The following is a 22,081-nucleotide window of genomic DNA, read 5'->3' on the forward strand; positions in this document are numbered from 1 at the left end:
AGTTATTCTTCAGTTGTTGAGAGAGAAGAGATTGTATGCTAAGTTGAAGAAATGTTAGTTCTGGTTGGAGCAGATTTCTTTCTTAGGCCATGTTGTCTCGAAGGATGGTATAGCTGTTGATCCTGTGAAAATTGAGGCGATTCAGAAGTGGCCTATCCCTACCACTGTATCAGAGGTACGCAGTTTTCTCGGTTTGGCGGGTTATTATCATCGTTTTATTTCAGATTTTTCCAAGATTGCCCTACCGTTAACCAATCTGACGAGGAAGACTGTGAAGTTTGAGTGGTCCAATGAATGTTAGAGTGGATTCCAAGAGTTGAAAGATAAGTTGACGACGGCTCCGGTACTTGCATTGCCCAGTGGTTCAGAGGATTTTGTTGTTTATACCGATGCGTCGAAGAAGGGTCTTGGTGCAGTGCTGATGCAACGTGGGAAAGTTATAGACTATGCTTCTCGCCAGTTGAAGGACTATGAGAAGAATTATACTACGCATGATTTGGAGCTGACAGCTGTGGTTTTCGCCCTGAAATTTTGGAGACATTACTTATATGGCGAAAAGTGTGAAATCTTCACGGACCACAAGAGTTTGAAGTATTTGTTTTCTCAAAAAGAACTCAATATGCGACAGAGACGGTGGTTAGAGCTTGTCAAAGATTATGATGTGACTATTAGTTACCACCCAGGGAAAGCGAATGTTATAGCGGATGCTTTGAGTCGTAAGTCGAGTTCTTCTTTGAGTTCTAGGATCCAGAAACCGTTGTTGTTGGACTTGCAACGAGAGGAGATAGCTTTGGTGGTTCCAGGGACCATTTCTCGCATTTCAGCATTGTTCATTCGTGCTACATTGACGGACAGGATCCTTAGAGAGCAAGCCATTGATGCACAGTTGATAGAGATGAGAGCTAGAGTAGAGGAGAGAGGTAATTCAGAGTTTGGATTGAATGGAGATTGTTTGGTGACTTTCAGAGGCCGTATATGTATTCCTGCTGGTGATGATATTCGGCGAGACGTCTTGACAGAGGAACATACCACGCCATATTCGATACATCCAGGTAGTACCAAGATGTATCAAGATCTTCGTAGACTCTATTGGTGGCCAGGTATGAAGAAAGATATTGACATGTTTATTTCTCAGTGCCTAACTTGTCAGCAGGTGAAGATCGAGCATCAGATACCTGCTGGGACATTGCTATCATTGCCGATTCCTCAATGGAAATGGGAGCATATTACGATCGTAACGGGTCTTCCCAGAACACAGAAAGGTTTTAACTTTATTTGGGTTATTGTTGATCGGTTGATCAAGTCAGCGCATTTTCTTCCAGTCAAGACAACGTATTCCATGAACCGGTATGCCGAAGAGTACATTGCAGAGATTGTTAGACTTCATGGTGTTCCTGTGTCGATTGTGTCTGATCGTGGCCCTAGATTTACTTCAGAGCTTTGGAAGAGTTTGCATAGAGCTATGGGTTCACGGTTAGCATTCAGTACAGCATATCACCCCCAGAGCGACGGTCAATCAGTGAGAGTTATTCAGATTCTAGAGGATATGCTCAGAGCTTGTACTATCGATTATCCTGGTAGTTGGGATTCCAAATTGCCTCTTGTTGAGTTCACGTACAATAATAGCTACCAAGCGACGATTGGCATGGCACCGTATGAAACACTTTATGGCAGAAAGTGTAGATCGCCCTTGTATTGGGACGAGATTGGTGAGAGGAAGATGTTGGGTCCAAAGTTGGTCCAACAGACAGCTGATGTTGTTGCTGTCATTCGAGAGATGATGAAGACAGCACAGTCGAGACAGAAGAGTTATGCTGATGTGCGTCATAGGCCGTTGCAGTTTGAGGTTGGTGACCATGTGTTCTTGAAGATAGCACCTCTCAAGGGTGTGATGCGGTTTGGCAAAAAGAGAAAGTTGAGTCCGAGATTTATTGGTCCATTTGAGATATTAGACAGAGTCGATGATCGAGCTTACAGGTTAGCCCTACCGCCAGATCTTGACAGAGTTCATAATGTTTTTCATGTCTCCATGCTCAGGAAGTATATTGCGAATCCTTCCCATGTTCTTCGTCACGAGCCATTTGATTTGACATCGAATTTGACTGAAGAAGCCACGTGGGAACCAGGATGAGATGAAAGAGAAGTATCCTGAGTTCTTTGCGTAGTGACGTCAATTTCGAGGACGAAATTGCCTTAAGGAGGGGAGATTGTAATAGCCAAGCCTGGTGAACGGTACGGTTTAAGATTTTGTATGATTATCGACTATTTGGTTGAGTTTAAGTATAGTTTTGATGTTAAGAGTTGTGATTTATGGTTTATAGTATTGTTGTTATTAGTTGTTGTGTAGTTGTATTGTATCAGTGTTGCGATTCGATCTTTGTTGCGTAGAGTTGGTTTTTGACTGCAGAGGTGACCGCACCCGCGGTCTCATGCTTCAGAATTTCGGTTGTTTTCCAGTAGCCTCAGCACACCCGCGGTGCAAGGTGTAGCGCACCCGCGGTGTTAGGGCAGAGACCAGAGCGCACCCTCGGTCTTTAATGGAGCGCACCCGCGGTCGTCAATTGTGGATTTTTGGATGAGTTGCCGAGAGCATAGCGCACCCGCGGTCGGAGAGGCAGCGCACCTGCGGTCGATGAACAGTAGAAGCGTGTTTTCGAGATTTAAGTGATATAATACATGAGTTGGCTTCATTTTCCTCATTTCCTTCCCACTTCTATCGGTTCTTCTCTCAAGGGGAGCTAGGGTTTCTTCATATTCTTTCTTCCCTTTCTTTGATTCAAGCTTGTTGTTGGTTATTTGTGTTGAGAGAAAGGTTATTTTGGGTTCAAGGAAGCTAAGGTAAGCTTTTGGTTTAGTTTATTCTTGGTTTTGGTGTTGGGAGAAATCATGGGTTTTTTGATGATGTTGGTTTTATGGATTAATTGATATGGGTTTATGATTATTGAGATGTTGATGGTACAATATATGGTTTATTGTTGTAGGTTGTGTACCAAGAGTTATATTCAAGGGTTTTATTGGTTGTAAGTGGAATTTCATTCCTTTTGCTCACATGATAGTATATGTATTTTGTTTCAATGGTTTTAACATGTTATTCCCTTCCATTTGATTCATATTATGTATTGTTATACTTGGTTGTATATTAGAGGCAATTGAATGTCTCAATTGTAAAAAAGGGAATACAAAAGAAAGAGTATGCAAAGTGTTTGTTTAAATTCCCAAGAGAGAGTTCAAATGATTTATGGATTGATAGATACATAGTCAGAGATTTCATGCAATTAGTAGATCAACGACCATAGGCTTATATCCCCCAGAGTTATCAATTTATATCGATGGGATATAGGTACAGAGACAGAGATACTATATATATATATATATATATATATATATATATATATATATATATATATATATATCAATCTATCAGAGAAAAGAGAAATAGCATCGTTATTGTTATTCATACTATGATATTCATGTTTCAGAGTTGATGGTATTTAATGTTTTCAAATTCATGATTTTCAGAGTATGCTATGTATCCATTGCTATGTAAGAGTTCCACTTGCTGAGTTTTATACTCATTTCAGTTATTTTATGTGATGCAGATAAGAGCGACGAGCCGGGACGTTGATTGTGGGCCGGAGTCATATGCATATAAAGAAGGAAGGAAGAAGGCTACTTTTGCTAGCATTTTTGGACATGATCATAAAAATGATATTTTGTATTTTGGTTGTATCATTTGATTGATCATGTATATACATTTGTTTGTTAAGGTTTTATGTCAAGAAATTTTAATCCTTCCTCCCTTCAAAGAAAAATTTTAATTTCCGCTGCTATTTTATTAAAACCGGTCATAGGTGTCACACAGCGCACCTCAGAGTTGTTCTTAAATTGTTGAGAGAGAAGAGGTTTTATGCTAAGTTGAAGAAATATGAGTTCTGGTTGGAGCAGATTTCTTTCTTAGGCCATGTTGTCTCGAAGGATGGTATAGCTGTTGATCCTGTGAAAATAGAGGAGATTCAGAAGTGGCCTATCTGTAATGCCCGAGAAATTTGATCCTAATAATCTCTAATTATTGAAATATAATTTGATATGATTATGAAAGGATTAATCGGGACACGAAATAAGAGTTCATATAACTTGTGTAAGTTTCGGACAGAAGTAGTGGCGCCCGAGCGGTAGATTACGACCGCCCGAGCGCCAATGTTCTGTAGGGGAATGTTTTGGGCAGAAGAGATGGCGCCCGGGCGGTAATTTATGACCGCCCGAGCGCCAATGTATAATCCGAAAAGAGCTCGGACAGAAACTGCCGCGCTCGAGCGGTAGTTTATTACCGCCCGAGCGCCGCCTGAAAATGGTGAAAAATGGACACGTATCATTAACCAAGCCACTTGAGTATATATACGTAAATCCCTCATAATTCAGTGGAAAGAAAGGTAAGAATCGAGAAAAGGGGTCAGTGGAAGTTCACCGAAAATCCTTACGCCTTTTGTGAGAAATCCGTCCGTCCGAATTGTAATCTGACTTCAGTATTGCAATCCTATCAGCGTAGGCTACAACTGGACGTAAGTCTTGCTACGTTTTGACATGCGTTGAAATTATGCTATTGTCAGAATTGAATAGGATTCATATATGATGTTCTTGACATATGAGACATCGTAGAATCGAAGTCAGATTTAGAAACGGACTGATTATGGAAATGTTATGAATTTTAGGGTATATTGATTTATACCGGACAGATTTGAATTGTGATTGGATTACGGATTGTATTGGATATGAGTTATAGATTGTAACTGTTATCTGGTGAATTGGTATTGACGGGGATATTAAAATTGTACCGTTATACCGTTGATTTTGAATTAAATCCAGATTGATCAGATTGTTATGGAATTGACTAGTATATTGATATGAGATTATTGATATTGTCAGTACCAGACAGATTGTGAGTTCAGGACTTTGACTGAGCCAGAAACCGACGAAAGAAAGGTATAAGTCAATGTGGTACTGGGAGATGGACTTGAGTCGGTTTAGACTTGGGTTTCCCTAAATCACATACTTTACGTTATTGCATTGATATTTGCATTGATTGATTGATATACTTGTTTTCTTGAGTTATAGATTACAGGTATTAGAAGAGTAATCTTATGACAGAAGTGCCGTTAGTGGTGGAATCACCACGGGCACATTGCACGATGTCATAAGATGGTGTATTGGCGGTTGTGCCAAAGACTGTCACTGGATGTTTGGCTATCGATGTGGATAGGATGGTGGCTTTTTCTATTACAGTTAATCAGTATTGTATCGATGTGGATAGATTAGTAGCTCTTCTATTACTGTTAATCGATGTCATATCGATGTGGATAGAATTAGAGTTGCTTCTATTACTGTTAATCGGTACTATATTGATGTGGATAGAATAATAGCTTCCTCTATTACTGGTAATCGATACCATATCGATGTGAATAGAACTGGAGTCTTTTCTATTACTGTTGATCGATACCGTATCGGCGTGGATAGAACTGGAGTCTTTTCTATTACTGTTAGTCGATACATGCATGCCAACTTCTGGAATCGGGATCCCTAGACTAGGATTGAGTCTAGTCTGAATGATGTAGCTACGAGTATTGTCGACAGTTTGATATTGATTATGTTTTAGACTTTGTTACATATATCTATTATCTGATTACATGCTTTATATTGTGTATATGATTGCATGTTTCGTTGACTTATACTGGGTGTATATTCTCACCGGTTTATCCGGCTGTTGTCTTGTCTGTATGTGTACTTGACAACAGATAGGACAGGATCAGGGTCCAGGAGATGAAGAGAGAGATCGTGATTAGAGTGGTGGCACCGGACTTGGACTAGAGATAGAGTTGAACACTTGATCGTAGTTGTCAAACCCTAGTTTGAATAAATGTGTTGTAATACAAGACTTGTATTTTATATACTGATATGTATATATGTTTTAATTTCACTACGTTCCGCATTTTAAAAAAAGGAAAAAATTTTAGACCCTGTTTTATAATTGATTAATTAGTCCCAATGATGATTAAGAACTTGATTAGCGTCCGGGTCCCCACACTATCCCTACCACTGTATCAGAGGTACGTAGTTTTCTTGGTTTGGCGGTTTATTATCGTCGTTTTATTTCAGATTTTTCCAAGATTGCCCTTCTCTTAACCAATCTGACGAGGAAGACTGTGAAGTTTGAGTGTTCCAATGAATGCCAAAGTGGATTTCAAGAGTTGAAGGATAAGTTGACGACAACTCTTGTACTTGCATTGCCCAGTGGTTCAGAGGACTTTGTTGTTTATACTGAAGCGTCGAAGAAAAGTCTCGGTGCAGTGCTGATGCAACGTGGAAAGGTTATAGCCTATGCTTCTCGTCAATTGAAAGACTACGAGAAAAATTATCCTACGCATGATCTGGAGCTGGAAGCTGTGGTTTTCGCCTTGAAAATCTGGAGACACTATTTATATGGCGAAAAGTGTGAAATTTTCACGGACCTCAAGAGTTTAAGGTATTTGTTCTGCCAGAAAGAACTCAATATGCGTCAAAGACGGTGGTAAGAGCTTGTCAAATATTATGATGTGACGATTAGTTATCACCCAGGGAAGACGAATGTTGTAGCGGATGCATTGAGCCATAAGTCAAGTTCTTCTTTGAGTTCTATGATCCAGAAGCCGTTGTTGTTAGACTTGCAACGAGAGGAGATAGATTTGGTGGTTCCGGTAACCATTGCTCGCTTTTCAGCGTTGATCATTCGGGCTACATTGACGGACAGAATCCGTAGAGAGCAGGTCAATGATGTACAGTTGACAGAGATGAGAGCCAGAGCAGAGGAGAGAGGTAATTCAGAGTTTGGGATGAATAGAGATGGTTTGATGACATTCAGAGGCCGTATTTGCCTTCCTACTGGTTATGATATTCGGCGAGACGTCTTGACAGAGGTACATACCGTGCCATACTCAATACATCCAGGTGGTACCAAGATGTATCAGGATCTTCGTAGACTTTATTGGTGGCCAGGTATGAAGAAAGATATTGCCATGTTTATTTCTCAGTGCCTAACTTGTCAGCAGGTGAAAATCGAGCACCAGAGACCTGCTGGGAAATTGCTATCATTGCCGATTTCTCAATGGAAATGGGAGCATATTACGATGGACTTCGTGACTGGTCTTCCCAGAACGCAGAAAGGTTTTAACTCTATTTGGGTTATTGTTGATCGGTTGACCAAGTCAGCGCATTTTATTCCAGTCAAGACGACGTATTCCATGAACCAGTATGCCGAAGAGTACATAGCAGATATTGTTAGACTTCATGGTGTTCCTGTGTCGATTGTGTCTGATCGTGACCCTAGATTTACTTCAGAGTTTTGGAAGAGTTTGCACAGAGCTATGGGTACACGGTTAGCATTCAGTACAGCTTATCACCCCCAGAGTGACGGTCAATCAAAGAGAGTTATTCAGATTTTAGAGGATATGCTCAGAGCTTGTACTATTGACTATCCTGGTAGTTGGGATTCCAAATTGCCTTTGGTTGAGTTCACGTACAATAACAATTACCAGGCGACGATTGGCATGGCACCGTACGAAGCACTTTATGGCAGGAAGTGTAGATCTCCCTTGTATTGGGACGAGATTGGTCAGAGGAAGATGTTGGGTCCAGAGTTGTCCAACAGACAGCTGATGTTGTTGCTGTCATTCGAGAGAGGATGAAGACAACACAGTCGAGACAGAAGAGTTATGTTGATGTGCATCGTAGGCCGTTGCAGTTTTAGTTGGTGACCATGTGTTCTTGAAGATAGCACCTCTCAAGGGTGTGATGCGGTTTGGCAAAAAGGGAAAGTTGAGTCCGAGATTTATTGGCCCATTTGAGATTTTGGACAGAGTCGGTTATCGATCTTACAGGTTAGTCCTACCGCCAGATCTTGACAGAGTTCATAATTTTTTTCATGTCTCCATGCTCAGGAAGTATATTGCGAATCCTTCCCATGTTCTTCGCCACGAGCCATTGGATTTGACGCTGAATTCGACGTACCAAGAGATTCTAGTCCAGATTCTGGATCGCAAAGTTAAAGTGTTGAGAAACAAAGAGATCAGAATTGTTAAAGTTCTTTGGAGGAATCATTTGATTGAAGAAGCCACGTGGGAACCAGAGGATGAGATGAAAGAGAAGTATCCCGAGTTGTTTGCGCAGTGACGTCAATTTCGGAGACGAAATTCATTTAAGGAGGGGAGATTGTAATATCCAAGCTTGGTGAACGGTACGGTTTAAGATTTCTTGTGTTTATGGATTATTTGGTTATGTTTAAGTATAGTTTTGATGTTAAGAGTTGTGATTTATGGTTCATAGTATTGTTGGTTATACTTGTTATGTGGTTATATTGTAGCGTCGTTGCGATTTAATTCATGGTAATTCGTAAGTTGAGCCAATTGGTATAAGGCCAATTGTAATGGTTAGAGAGGTGCAACCTTCTTGTTGGGAGTGTTACCAGATTTTTAGGAGAAGCGACGTTGCGATTCGATTTTAGTTGCAAAGTTTATTCTTGGTTTCAGGTGACAGTGCACTCGCACTGAAAAAGCTACCGCACCCGTGGTGATGGGACAGTATGGAGAGTGCACCCGCGGTGTTTGGGCAGAAGGTCAACCGCACTTGCGGTAGGAAATGCAGCGCACCCGCGGTCGTCACGTTTAGAATTTTGGATGTGGTTCAGATTGCCTAGCGCACCCGCGGTGCAAGGGGTAGCGCACCCGCGGTGCGTGAACAGTAAAGTCGTGTTTTTGGTTTTAAGTGATTAAATAGAAGAGTTGGTTCACTTTTATCTCATTTCTCTACTCACTTCTCGATTCTTCAGCTCCAAGGAGACCTAGGGTTCTCAATTTCTTATATTTCGTACCTTTGATTCAAGCATCTTGTTGGGTATTTGAAGTGAGAACAAGGTTATTTTGAGTTTAAGGAGCTAAGGTAAGCTTGTGAGTTTGGTTATTATTTGGATTATGATGTTGAGAAATCATGGGATGTTTGATTGTGTTAGTTTTATGGGTTTTATGGTATGGGTTTGTGATTATTAAGTTATTGATGGTTCAATACATGGTTTATTATTGTAGGAATTCAACCAAGGGTTTAGAATCAAATGCTCCAAGTGTAGTAAGTGGAATTCATTTCCTTGTGCTCACATGATAATATATGTATGGTGTTTCAATGGTTTTAACATGCTATTCCCTTCCATTTGATTCATATTATGTATAAATACACTTTGTTGTATATTAGAGGCTTTTAAATGTCTCAATTGTGTAAAAGGGAATACAAAAGAAAAGAGTATGCAAAGTGTTTGATTTAATGCCCAAAAGAGAGTTCAAATGATTTATTGGATTGATAGATACATAGTCAGAGACTGCATGCAATTAGTTGATCAACGACCATAGACTTATATCCCAACAGAGTATCGATCTATATCGATGGGATATAGGTACAGAGACAGAGATACTATTTAGATATCAATCCAACAGAGAAAAGAGTAATACCATCGTTATTGTTATGTTATTCATGTTTCAAGATTTAGATGTTATTTAATGATTTCAAAGTCATGTTTTTCAGAGTATGATATGTACAGATTGTTATGTAAGAGCTCTACTTGCCGAGGTTTATACTCATTTCAGTTATTTCATGTGATGCAGATAAGAGCGACGAGCCGGGACGTTGATTGGAGTCGGGGTCATATGCATACCAGGATGGAAGGAGGAAAGATATTTTGCTAGCATTTTTACATGATAAAAAATGATATTTTGTATTTTGTTGCCACACTTTATTGATCATGTATATATTTTTGATTGTGTATATTGAAAATGTTTTATGTCAAGAAATTTTAAATCCTTCTTCCCTTCCAGTAAAATTTTTAATTTCTGCTATGTTATTTTATAAAATCAGTCAGAGGTGTTACAGATATTCTTTTTCTTGGAAGTTTAAGGGATATTTTTTGTAAATGATGTCAGTAATCATCGTTGTCCCTAAAGGTGAGCTAATTTCAAACCTATATGGTAGTTGTTCCGATAACAGTGGTAATTTATGTACAAAAACTTTTGAGATAAAAGAATGAGTAGCTCCTGGATCAAATAAAGTTTCCGCAGAACTGGATAATATGGTAACAGTACCTTCTACGATTGCAATGGGGTCAACTTCCTCCTCTTTGTTTCCTAAGAGGGCATAGGATCGAGCACGTATCTTTGGCTTTGTTGTGGGTTGAGTCTTTTGCATTCTTTTTGGATAATCTTGAATACGGTGTTGCCGCAAATAAGACATTTCCCACCTTTTCTCCAGCACTTTTCTTCTTCATGATTCGGTAATCCACAATATCCACACTTTTTACTGTTGTTTCTTGGAACTTTTCCTTTGACAGCTTCTTCTTGCCTAATTGGTTGTGTTCTTTTTTCAAATTTTCTTTTCCGATTGTTATCTTCAAAAAGGTTGGGCTTCCTGTTTTTCTTTTCTTCTTCCTCTTTCTTAAGAAGTACCTTGATGTCTTATTCTACTCGTAGAGCTTGATTGACAGCAGAAACATAGTTGGCAACTTCTGTGGACAATTTTGCCCAACGATATCTAGATTTAATCTTTGAACAAATTTTTTTCTTACCTCATCTTCCATGTATTTGGTGCATAATGTATAAGACTGTGGAATTCTGCCTCATATTGAGCTACGGTCATGTCACCTTGGACTATATCCATAAATTCACATTCTCGGGTATTTAATATAATTTTAATTATATATTTACCTTCGAATTCTTGCAGAAAATTTTCCCACGTTTTTGGGATGTGATTCTTTGTCCACTTATGTTCCACCGTACGCCACCACTTATGAGCTTCTTCTTCAAATAAATAAGTGGAAAAATTCACCTTTTGTTCTTCAGAATAATTAAGAATAGAGAATATGTTGTTGATTTTGCTTAGCCAAGATTCTGCTTGATACGCATCTAGTTTGCCTTCAAACTTTGGCGGTTTGAATCTCAAAAATCTCTCAAGAGCTCGATCATATGCCTCAATGTGATGTTCTTGAGCTTGATCATAAGGTCGTGGTTGATTTTGCTGACAAAACTACACAAATTGATGCATTATTTCAAACATATTTTGTATGTTTTGTTCTTGGGGGGATTATGTTGAGAGTTTCTGGAATTTCTACCAGTTGCCGAGTTGTGGTCATCTTGAGGGGGAATGTCTTGTCCGATTCTAGCTTGAGTACTATTTTGTGAAGACGTCATTCTAAACACATAAATATAAGATATGAACATATCTTGGACTATATATATATATATATAAATATATATATATCATAAATGTACATATATATATACATATATATATCATAAATGTACATATTTATGCTAGAGGGTAAACAGTTCATAAACAAGACATGTTTCAAATATTTACAATACTCAAGCATAATACAAACAGAAGTAGCAAACGAGCTCATCATGCCTACAAAAATTGATGACCTTGATAATCATCATACCTACTAAAGATGATGATTATTAATACTAGTTATATATTAGTGCCAAATAGTCATTGTCTTCATATCTCGTCGTCTGAGAGATCTATAAAAGTTGTGTGGCTCGAGCCTTCATTTGTGGTAACATTTTGATCTGTATTCGGCAGTGATGTATACGGTTCAACTGGGTCTCGTTCATAACTAAGCTCATTAACATTTTCGATTTCAGGTATGATAGTTATTGGAACAAGTTCATCTACTCCAAATACAGAGTTTTCCCCCATGAGGTCAGGAAGAAATTCAACTTCCGGTGATGGCAACAGATATTCTTCTATCATAAAGGGTTTTTGATCTATTGTTGTGTTCATGACTCGAGGATATTATACAAAAAGGGCTGGTACATATTGTTGAATATTTTTTGTCAAACTAATACCTCTGGTTTCAAATGTGTTAGTGATGAGAGGATTTGTGGTCTAATTATCTTGATTTGTGTAAGATGGACCGATAACACCAGGTTCCATTCCGTGGATATTTTGATAAACCAGTTCACGCCCATGCATGATTAAGTGGTCAATGTGGATCGAAGGGTGTGATACTTATTTTAAGAAACTAATCAAACCTCGGTCATAGAATTCATGCATGTCTAGTAAATATATAAGAGTGCGGTCTCTTTCATATAGTACATGACCCAAGTCTCCTTGATATGCTAGATTATCAGCCTTCATCCCTTCTTCAATAAATCCATGAAAAGTTTCAGTTGTTCCAAAGGTTTTAAAATGCTCCCGATACATATTCACTAGGAATTTCAAATCCGAGTTTTCTTTGCTTAATTTGGTTATCTCTTCCTTCATTTGTTTGATGATTATAGTTTGTTTATTCTTTGATGTCCCACTAGACTCCGTCATCCTGAAAGGAGACATTTCAATTATGAGGAAAACATAAAGATTAACGTATGACATTATGATAAACCTTAGGATCTTGTCTCCAGAATCTAAGAAACCACGCTCTGATACAACCTCTGTGGCGCCCGGTTTAAGAATTCATAATTATTCTCTTACTAAATGCCACATTTTCTACCATATTTCTTTATTGAACTGCTATCTTTATTTTTACCATTATTATTATTAAAAAATATTGTAGATAAAATTTAAAATATTTTCTACTATTATTAAAAGATTATATACAAATATTTACATTCTTATTCCAAATATGTACAATTATTTTACAGCGGAAGTTTAACATTTATTTATAAACAGATCATCACAACTTTCCAATGCTCTTATTTCAGCTTCAGTTATTTTCCTCTTGTTGCATTTCTGGAATCCTGTGTCTGGAAATTACAATAGACGAAGAGAAACAGAAGGTTAAGTCTTTGAGGACTTAGTGAGTTTAATTTAATATATAGCTTTTAAATAAGTTAAAATAGCACTTCATCATAATTATGCATGAAGTAATAGGTATAACAAATTAGATGTTATGAATGCTATGCAATGTTAAAATTACTACGAATAATAGATAAATGAAAATTTCATAAATTAACATCGGTGGCTCTAATTGAGCACTTATAAGATCCTTTTACGAGCCGGGTGAACCATTCTCCGAACCGAAATATTCGGTGCGCGTTGTTCAGATGAACCATATACCCGAGAATTTTGACCCGTTGTTCATTGGACTCACTTTCCGGGCCGAAGCCACGTTGTCCAGTGGACTCAATTTCCGGACCGAAATCCGTTGTCCATGATACATTCATTATTGGTATATCAATCCATTCATAAATATGCAAGAAAATATATCAGTAATCGAAATGAACTGTGGATGATATTTGAACATTAAATACATGCTATTGAAATTTTCAGGCCAAATGCTAAAGGCTTTAATAGAAGAATGAATAATAATTTCCTCACCTGATAACTTGCAGTTTAGGCTTGATTAGTAATCCGAATTATTGAAGGAAGTCCTAAAAATATATTATCAATGATATTTATATGTTAGAGTTTAAAATAAATAGTTGATCATTTCCAGATTATTTTTTTGTTCAAATTTTAACCGGTTGATTTTACTTAAGTTTGAAAAATTCATATTAGTTAGAAGATATCTCTAAACATTACGAAAGTTGACCAAAGTCGAAAATGTAAAGGCCCGTATTTCATATTCATATTTTAGCCGAATTATTAAAATTTCTAAATAAATAATTATCCTGCTTCATTTATAAAACAAACATGTAAATAATTTTAACTTTAAAATAACAGCGGAAGTCAACATTTTGTTTCCAACAACAACTAAAATAATCCAACATAACAAAATTTAGTTTGAACGATAAAAGGTGCATAACTAAAGAATGAGGTCCTCGGGTTTACTACTGCTGCCCAAATATAGCTAACTGGTCTCCGCCCGCAGTCTCGACCTCATCAATACCTACAACAATCAAGTCTAGTGAGTCTAAAGACTCAACATGTAGATATCGTGAATAACAAGTAAATATATCATAAAATCGCATGCAACGTAAAAATATGGTATCGTAAAGCGCATGGTGAAAATCGTATAATGAATAATTATAACTACGTGTATATCTGAAAATCATACGTAAAATCTTTGCTCAATAGAGCTCTGTCATATCATATCATAATTTTCTTGTAGAGATAATGTTTCTAAGCAAGTGGCCCATATCATAACGTGAGTGCCTGATCAGACTAAACCACAGTATACTGGGCGGTAGAGATCACCACAGCTGTGGGGACCCGGACGCTAATCATAGTCATAATCGTCATTGGGACTAATTAATCAACAATAAAAAAGGGTCTAAATTTTTTTTTTTTTAAAATTGCGGAACGTAGTGACAACAATCTAATATACAACTCAGTATATAATAGAGTACAAGTCCTGTACCGTCTACAAATCAGTACAAACTAAGGTTCAACAACTAGTATCAAGTGTCCACACCCTATATACAATCCAAGTCCGGAGCCTCCACTCTAATCACGATCTCTCTTCATCTCCTGGACCCTGAACCTGTCCCACCTGTTGTCAAGTACACATACAAACAAGACAACAGCCGGATAACTCCGGTGAGAATAAATCCCAGTATAAATCAACGAACATGCAATCATATAATCAATATAAAGCATGAACATATAACAGTAATACAAATCAAACTCAGAAATGTAAACAATATCAATCTGTCGACAATGCTCGTGACTCCACGATTCAGACTAGACTCAATCCTAGCCTAGGGATCCCGGTGTCCAGATGTGGCATTCCTATATCGACAAACAGTAATAGAAAAGACTCCAGTTCTATCCAAGTCGATATAACCAACATCCAGTGTCTAGACGCATCCGTCATAGACTACGGTCTATCGCCATATCTTGTGACATCGTGCAATGTACCCGTGGTTACCTGCCACTATCAGGTACTTCTGTCACAAGATTACTCGTCTAATGCATGCTCCTATGACTCCATAGAACAAACATTTAAATCAAATCATTAAATACAATGATAAACAAATAGTAAGTATGTGATTTAGGGAATTCAATCACAATTCAAATCTGTCTGGTATAAATCAATATACCCTAAAAATTCATAATAATTCCATAATCAGTCCGTTTCTTAATCTGACTTCGATTATACGATGTCTAACATATCAGGAACATCATATCTGAATTCCATTCAATTCTGACAATAGCATAATTTCAAAACATGTCAAAACGTAGTAAAACTTACGTCAAAGTGTAGCCTACGTCGATAGGATTACAGTACCGAAGTCGGATTACAATTCAGACGGACGGATTGATCGAAAAAGGCGTAAGGATTTTTCAGAGGAATTCTCGAGCTTCTTTTCCTTTTCTACTGAAGGAAACGAGTGTATATATGTATATATATATCAAGTTGGTTGGTTAAAGAAACGCGTCACTTTTTCACCTTGCATGACTCGCGCTCGGGCGGTGATAAATTACCGCTCGAGCGCGGCTCCCTCTGCCCAAGCACTCGGCTTGTCACGCACTGGCGCTCGGGCGGTCAAAAACTACCGCCCGGGCGCCACACCTTCTGCCCAAGACATTTTCCTATGGAGCATTGGCGCTCGGGCGGTCATTTTCTACCGCTCGGGCGCCAACGTTTCTGCCCAAAACGTACACAATCCATGTGAAATCTTCTTTCGTGTCCCGATTAATCCTTTCGTAATCATATCACATTATAATTCAATAATTCTAGATTACTAGGATTAAATTTCCGGGCATTACATTTCTCCCCCACTAAAATACGATTTCGTCCTCGAAATCACAAACTGTCAATCGTATTAATAAGGAGTATATATACAAAACTTTATAAGAAAATTTACATCAGTGGAATAATGCTGGGAATTCTTGTCTCATATCCGATTCAGTCTCCCAAGTAGCTTCTTCAACGCCATGACGAGTCCATTGCACTTTCACCAACGGAATCATCTTTGTTCTGAGCTGTTTTTCTTTACGATCGATAATCCGGATTGGCTTTTCGACATAACTCAATGTCTCGTCCAGCTCAGTCTCATCTGGTTGAATAACATGTGAATCATCAGGGAGATATTTCCGCAGCATCGATACATGAAAAACATCATGTATTCCAGCTAAAGAAGGCGGCAAGGCTAGTCGATAGGCACGATCTCCTATCTTTTCGAGAATCTCATAAGGACCGACGTATCGTGGAGACAACTTCCCTTTCTTTCCAAATCGAACAACACCCTTGAAAGGTGAAATCTTCAGGAACACTCGGTCTCCTGCCTCAAATACCAACGGTCTACGTCGAAGGTTGGCATATTTAGCTTGTCTGTCCTGGGCTGCCTTCATTTTCTTTTGAATCAATTTCACATTTTCAGTCATATCTCTGATCATATCAGGTCCAGTCTCAGGAACTTCAGAGATATCATCCCAGTAAAGAGGCGATCGACACTTCTTTCCGTACAACGCTTCAAATGGGGCCATCTCAATACTCGTCTGATAGCTGTTGTTGTACGAGAATTCACAAAGAGACAATGCCTCCTGCCATCCAGTGCTAAAGTCAAGCACTACCACTCTCAACATATCTTCCAAAGTCTGAATCGTCCTTTCTGACTGTCCGTCAGTCTGTGGATGATATGCGGTACTAAGATGCAATTTCGTACCTAGAGCTTGTTGCAAACTCTGCCAGAAGTGCGAAGTAAACCGAGGATCACGGTCCGAAACAATCGAATTCGGTACTCCGTGCAGTCTTACCACTTCCTTGACATAGATATCGGCCATCTGATCATATCTATATGTCATCTTGTATGGAATAAAACATGCGGATTTGGTCAATCGATCAATCACGACCCAAATCGCATCATAACCTCGGGAGGATCTTGGTAACTGCATCACAAAATCCATGGAAATGTGATCCCATTTCCATTCAGGAATGGATAAACTCTGCAACAATCCTCCTGGTTTCTTCCTCTCAGCTTTCACCTGTTGGCAATTCAGACACTTGGATACAAATGTAGCAATATCAGCTTTCATTTTTTTCCACCAATACCGTGTCTTTAAATCATTATACATTTTCCTGCCACCAGGATGAATGCTAAATCGACTGTTGTGCGCTTCTGTCAGTATCTGCTGTCTCAAATTCGAAACATTCGGCACAACAATACGATTATTCACATACAAAATATCATTCTGAACCTGATATTCCGATCGATGTCCAGCTCTAATCATAGCAATCGAATTTTGCACGTTCTGATCACTCTTCTGTGCCTCCTTGATTCTCACAATCAATGCCGGTTCAGCTCGAATCGCACATAATCTCAGAGGCTGACGATCTGTTTCAAAAGCTAATCCAGACAAACAGCAGTCTTCTATCAAATTCGAAACACCTATCGTCGATAAGGATAGTGCACATACCTTTCGACTCAGGGCATCTGCTGCTGCATTGGACTTCCCTGGATAATATTTGATCTCACAATCAAAGTCCTTCAATAAATCCAGCCATCGTCGCTGTCTCATATTCAACTCTGATTGCGAAAACAGATATTTCAAGCTTTTATGATCGGAATAAATTTCAAATTTCTCACCGTAGAGGTAATGTCGCCATATCTTCAATGCAAAGACTATGGCTGCCAATTCAAGATCATGAATTGGATAACGAGATTCATGGGGTTTCAGCTGTCTCGAGGCATAAGCAATCACATGCCCTCGCTGCATTAAAACACAACCCAATCCTCGGTGAGATGCATCACAATAAACGACAAATCCACCAGTACCTGAAGGAATCGTCAACACAGGCGCACTGGTTAATCTCTTTTTCAATTCGAGGAAACTGGTCTCACATTCCTCGGACCAAACAAAAGGAGCGTTTTTCTGAGTCAACTGCGTAATCGGTTTGGCAATGCTCGAGAAATCTTTAATAAATCTGCGATAATATCCTGCCAAACCCATAAAGCTGCGAATCTCAGGTACAGATGTAGGTCTTGGCCAAGAAATCACTGCCTCGACCTTGCTGGGATCAACCGATATCCCGTCTCCTGATATGATATGTCCCAGAAATATCACCTGTTTCAACCAGAACTCGCATTTCGACAATTTAGCATACAGTTTCTCCGCCCTCAAAGTTCGCAACACAATCCTCAGATGATTAGCATGTTCAATCATATTCTTTGAATAAATCAATATATCATCAATGAATATGATAACAAAATCATCCAAATATTTCTGGAATACGCGGTTCATCAATCCCATAAACACCGCCGGTGCATTCGTCAAACCAAATGGCATGACAATAAATTCATAGTGTCCATACCTGGTTCTGAATGCAGTCTTAGAAATATCAGAGTCCCTGACTCTCAATTGATGGTATCCAGATCTCAAGTCGATCTTGGAATACACCGAAGAACCCTGCAACTGGTCAAACAAATCGTCAATACGAGGCAATGGATATTTATTCTTTACCGTTGCCTTGTTCAGTTGCCGGTAGTCGATACAAAGTCTCATCGACCCATCCTTCTTCCTCACGAACAGTACTGGAGCACCCCAAGGAGATACACTCGGTCTGATATATCCCTTGGCCAGTAAATCCTCCAACTGTTCTTTCAGTTCTTTCAATTCGATCGGTGCCATCCGGTACGGAGCCCTCGAGATCGGAACTGTTCCTGGCATCAACTCGATGCTGAAGTCTATTTCTCGAATCGGAGGCAATCCAGGAATTTCATCCGGAAAGACATCAGCAAATTCACACACCACTGGCAAATCCGCCAATGATGGACTCTTCTTCAGTAAATCAACTGAATATACCAGGAATCCATCTGCTCCTTTCTGCAATAGTCGGGTCATATTCATTGCAGATATCAAAGGAATTCTAGCTCGAGAACCCTTACCGTAAAATTTCCACTCCTCAGCCATTTCAGGTCTGAATCGAACAATCTTGTGGAAACAATCGACTGTAGCCCTGTACTTGGTCAATGTATCAATACCGATAATACAATCAAAGTCAGATATCCCAAGCACAATACAGTCCAACTCAATCTTATGTCCATCGTACTGCAGTATACAAGGTTTCACAGATTTCACTGATATCAAGCCTGTTCCTAACGGGGAAGAAACAGACACTACCGCAGACAATGACTCAATTGGTAATGCACGACTCAATGCAAACCTCTCAGAAATAAATGTATGTGATGCACCAGTATCAATCAATACGTACGCAGGATAACCAGAAATGAAACAGTTACCTGCCACAACATCATCAGGTGCATCCTGTGCCTGCTCCTCAGTCAGAGCAAACACTCGGGCCTGCTGTCTCGGAGGCTGGCTCACCGTCTGGCTTCCTCCGGGCCTCTGCTGGGACTGGTTAGACGGTGCTGGCTGAAAAGAATGAACAGCAGCTGGTCGTCTACCTGCCTGAGCTGCTGATCCAGATGACTCAGCTATCTGAAATCCCTGGGCACCTCTCTGGGGACATACTCGAGCAAAGTGTCCCTGTTGCTTGCAAATACGGCAGCTGCCAAATATTCCCCGGCACTGCTCAGTGGGGTGCTTCCCTCCACAAGTATTGCAAATAGGTCCAGTATAGCTCTGGCTCTGGCGAGGACTCCCAGAACTAGAAGAACCGCTCCCTGCCTTCTTGAACTGCTTTCCTCTCGTCTTCAAGAAGTCCCTCTTTCCACTACTACTGCTGCCACCTTCAAATCGAGGAGGTGGTTGTTGGAATCCCGGTGCTGGAAGCATAAACGAAGCTCCTCTCTGTCTCATCAGACCGGCTTCGGCTCCTTTGGCTCTATTCAAAGCATCGGTAAAGTTGTTCGGTCTTCCCGTATTCACCAACGTAAATATTTCCGGATTCAGGCCGTTAATGAATTGATCTGCCACAGCCTCGTCATGATCCGCCACATGTGGAGCAAAGCGCAACAGTGAAGAGAGCTTGGCCACGTATTCCTCGATGTTAAGTTGGCCCTGTCTCAAGTTCGCAAACTCGGCTCCTTTGTCCTTCCTGTATGACACTGGAAAGAACCTCTGATAGAATTCAGTTCTAAATATACTCCAGGTAATAATCGTACCTCGGTGTTCCAATGCCCTTTTTGTGTTGATCCACCAATTCTTGGCAATATCGTGCAATTGGTGCCCTATCAGTTTCACCCTCTTCTCATCAGTATATTCCAACGAATCAAACATCATTTCAATATCATCCAGCCAACTTTCACAATCCACTGAATTTTCAGTTCCTTTCAGAGTGGGTGGATGGAATGATTGGAATCTTTTTAACAATGTCTCCATGGGAGTGGCTGTAACGTCCATGGGAGGGTTCGATGTACTACCCTGTTCCGGTATACGTCGGGGAGGCATATCTGAAACTCAAAAGGATTAGTAACCCCAAACAATACTTCTATTCCAGCCCTCCTCCGATCATCTTACTGCTGATCCAGAGTTGGCTCCCATTCATATTCAATAACACATGTTATCAAATCAAATCAGATAAACAGATAAACATGTATTATAAAGCAGTAAATCATGCTAGCAATCAAAAGCAAGGAAAGAAACCTCATTCTACCCCGCTCACTAACTTCTATCTCAAGGATCTATCGCTCTGATACCACCTGTTGTGGGGACCCGGACGCTAATCATAGTCATAATCGTCATTGGGACTAATTAATCAACAATAAAAAAGGGTCTAAATTTTTTTTTTTTTTAAATTGCGGAACGTAGTGACAACAATCTAATATACAACTCAGTATATAATAGAGTACAAGTCCTGTACCGTCTACAAATCAGTACAAACTAAGGTTCAACAACTAGTATCAAGTGTCCACACCCTATATACAATCCAAGTCCGGAGCCTCCACTCTAATCACGATCTCTCTTCATCTCCTGGACCCTGAACCTGTCCCACCTGTTGTCAAGTACACATACAAACAAGACAACAGCCGGATAACTCCGGTGAGAATAAATCCCAGTATAAATCAACGAACATGCAATCATATAATCAATATAAAGCATGAACATATAACAGTAATACAAATCAAACTCAGAAATGTAAACAATATCAATCTGTCGACAATGCTCGTGACTCCACGATTCAGACTAGACTCAATCCTAGCCTAGGGATCCCGGTGTCCAGATGTGGCATTCCTATATCGACAAACAGTAATAGAAAAGACTCCAGTTCTATCCAAGTCGATATAACCAACATCCAGTGTCTAGACGCATCCGTCATAGACTACGGTCTATCGCCATATCTTGTGACATCGTGCAATGTACCCGTGGTTACCTGCCACTATCAGGTACTTCTGTCACAAGATTACTCGTCTAATGCATGCTCCTATGACTCCATAGAACAAACATTTAAATCAAATCATTAAATACAATGATAAACAAATAGTAAGTATGTGATTTAGGGAAACTCAAGTACATCCTACTTGAGTCGATGTCCCAATACACATTGACTTATACCTTTCGTTGCAGTTTCGGTCTGGAATCCAAACTCTGTCAATCCCTCAATCTGACAATGGTAATACCAATAATCTCATATCAATATACCTTTCAAATCAATAACAATTTGATCAATATGGATTTAATTCAAAACCAACGGCATAACGGTACAATCTTAGTATCCTCGTCAATACCAAATCACCAGACATCAATTACCAATCATAACTCAGATCCATCAAAATCTGTAATTCAATCACAATTCAAATCTGTCTGGTATAAATCAATATACCCTAAAAATTCATAATAATTCCATAATCAGTCCGTTTCTTAATCTGACTTCGATTATACGATGTCTAACATATCAGGAACATCATATCTGAATTCCATTCAATTCTGACAATAGCATAATTTCAAAACATGTCAAAACGTAGTAAAACTTACGTCAAAGTGTAGCCTACGTCGATAGGATTACAGTACCGAAGTCGGATTACAATTCAGACGGACGGATTGATCGAAAAAGGCGTAAGGATTTTTCAGAGGAATTCTCGAGCTTCTTTTCCTTTTCTACTGAAGGAAACGAGTGTATATATGTATATATATATCAAGTTGGTCGGTTAAAGAAACGCGTCACTTTTTCACCTTGCATGACTCGCGCTCGGGCGGTGATAAATTACCGCTCGAGCGCGGCTCCCTCTGC

The sequence above is a fragment of the Primulina eburnea genome, chromosome 18 (assembly GCF_022965805.1).
Source record: "Primulina eburnea isolate SZY01 chromosome 18, ASM2296580v1, whole genome shotgun sequence".
Taxonomy (NCBI): Eukaryota; Viridiplantae; Streptophyta; class Magnoliopsida; order Lamiales; family Gesneriaceae; genus Primulina; species Primulina eburnea.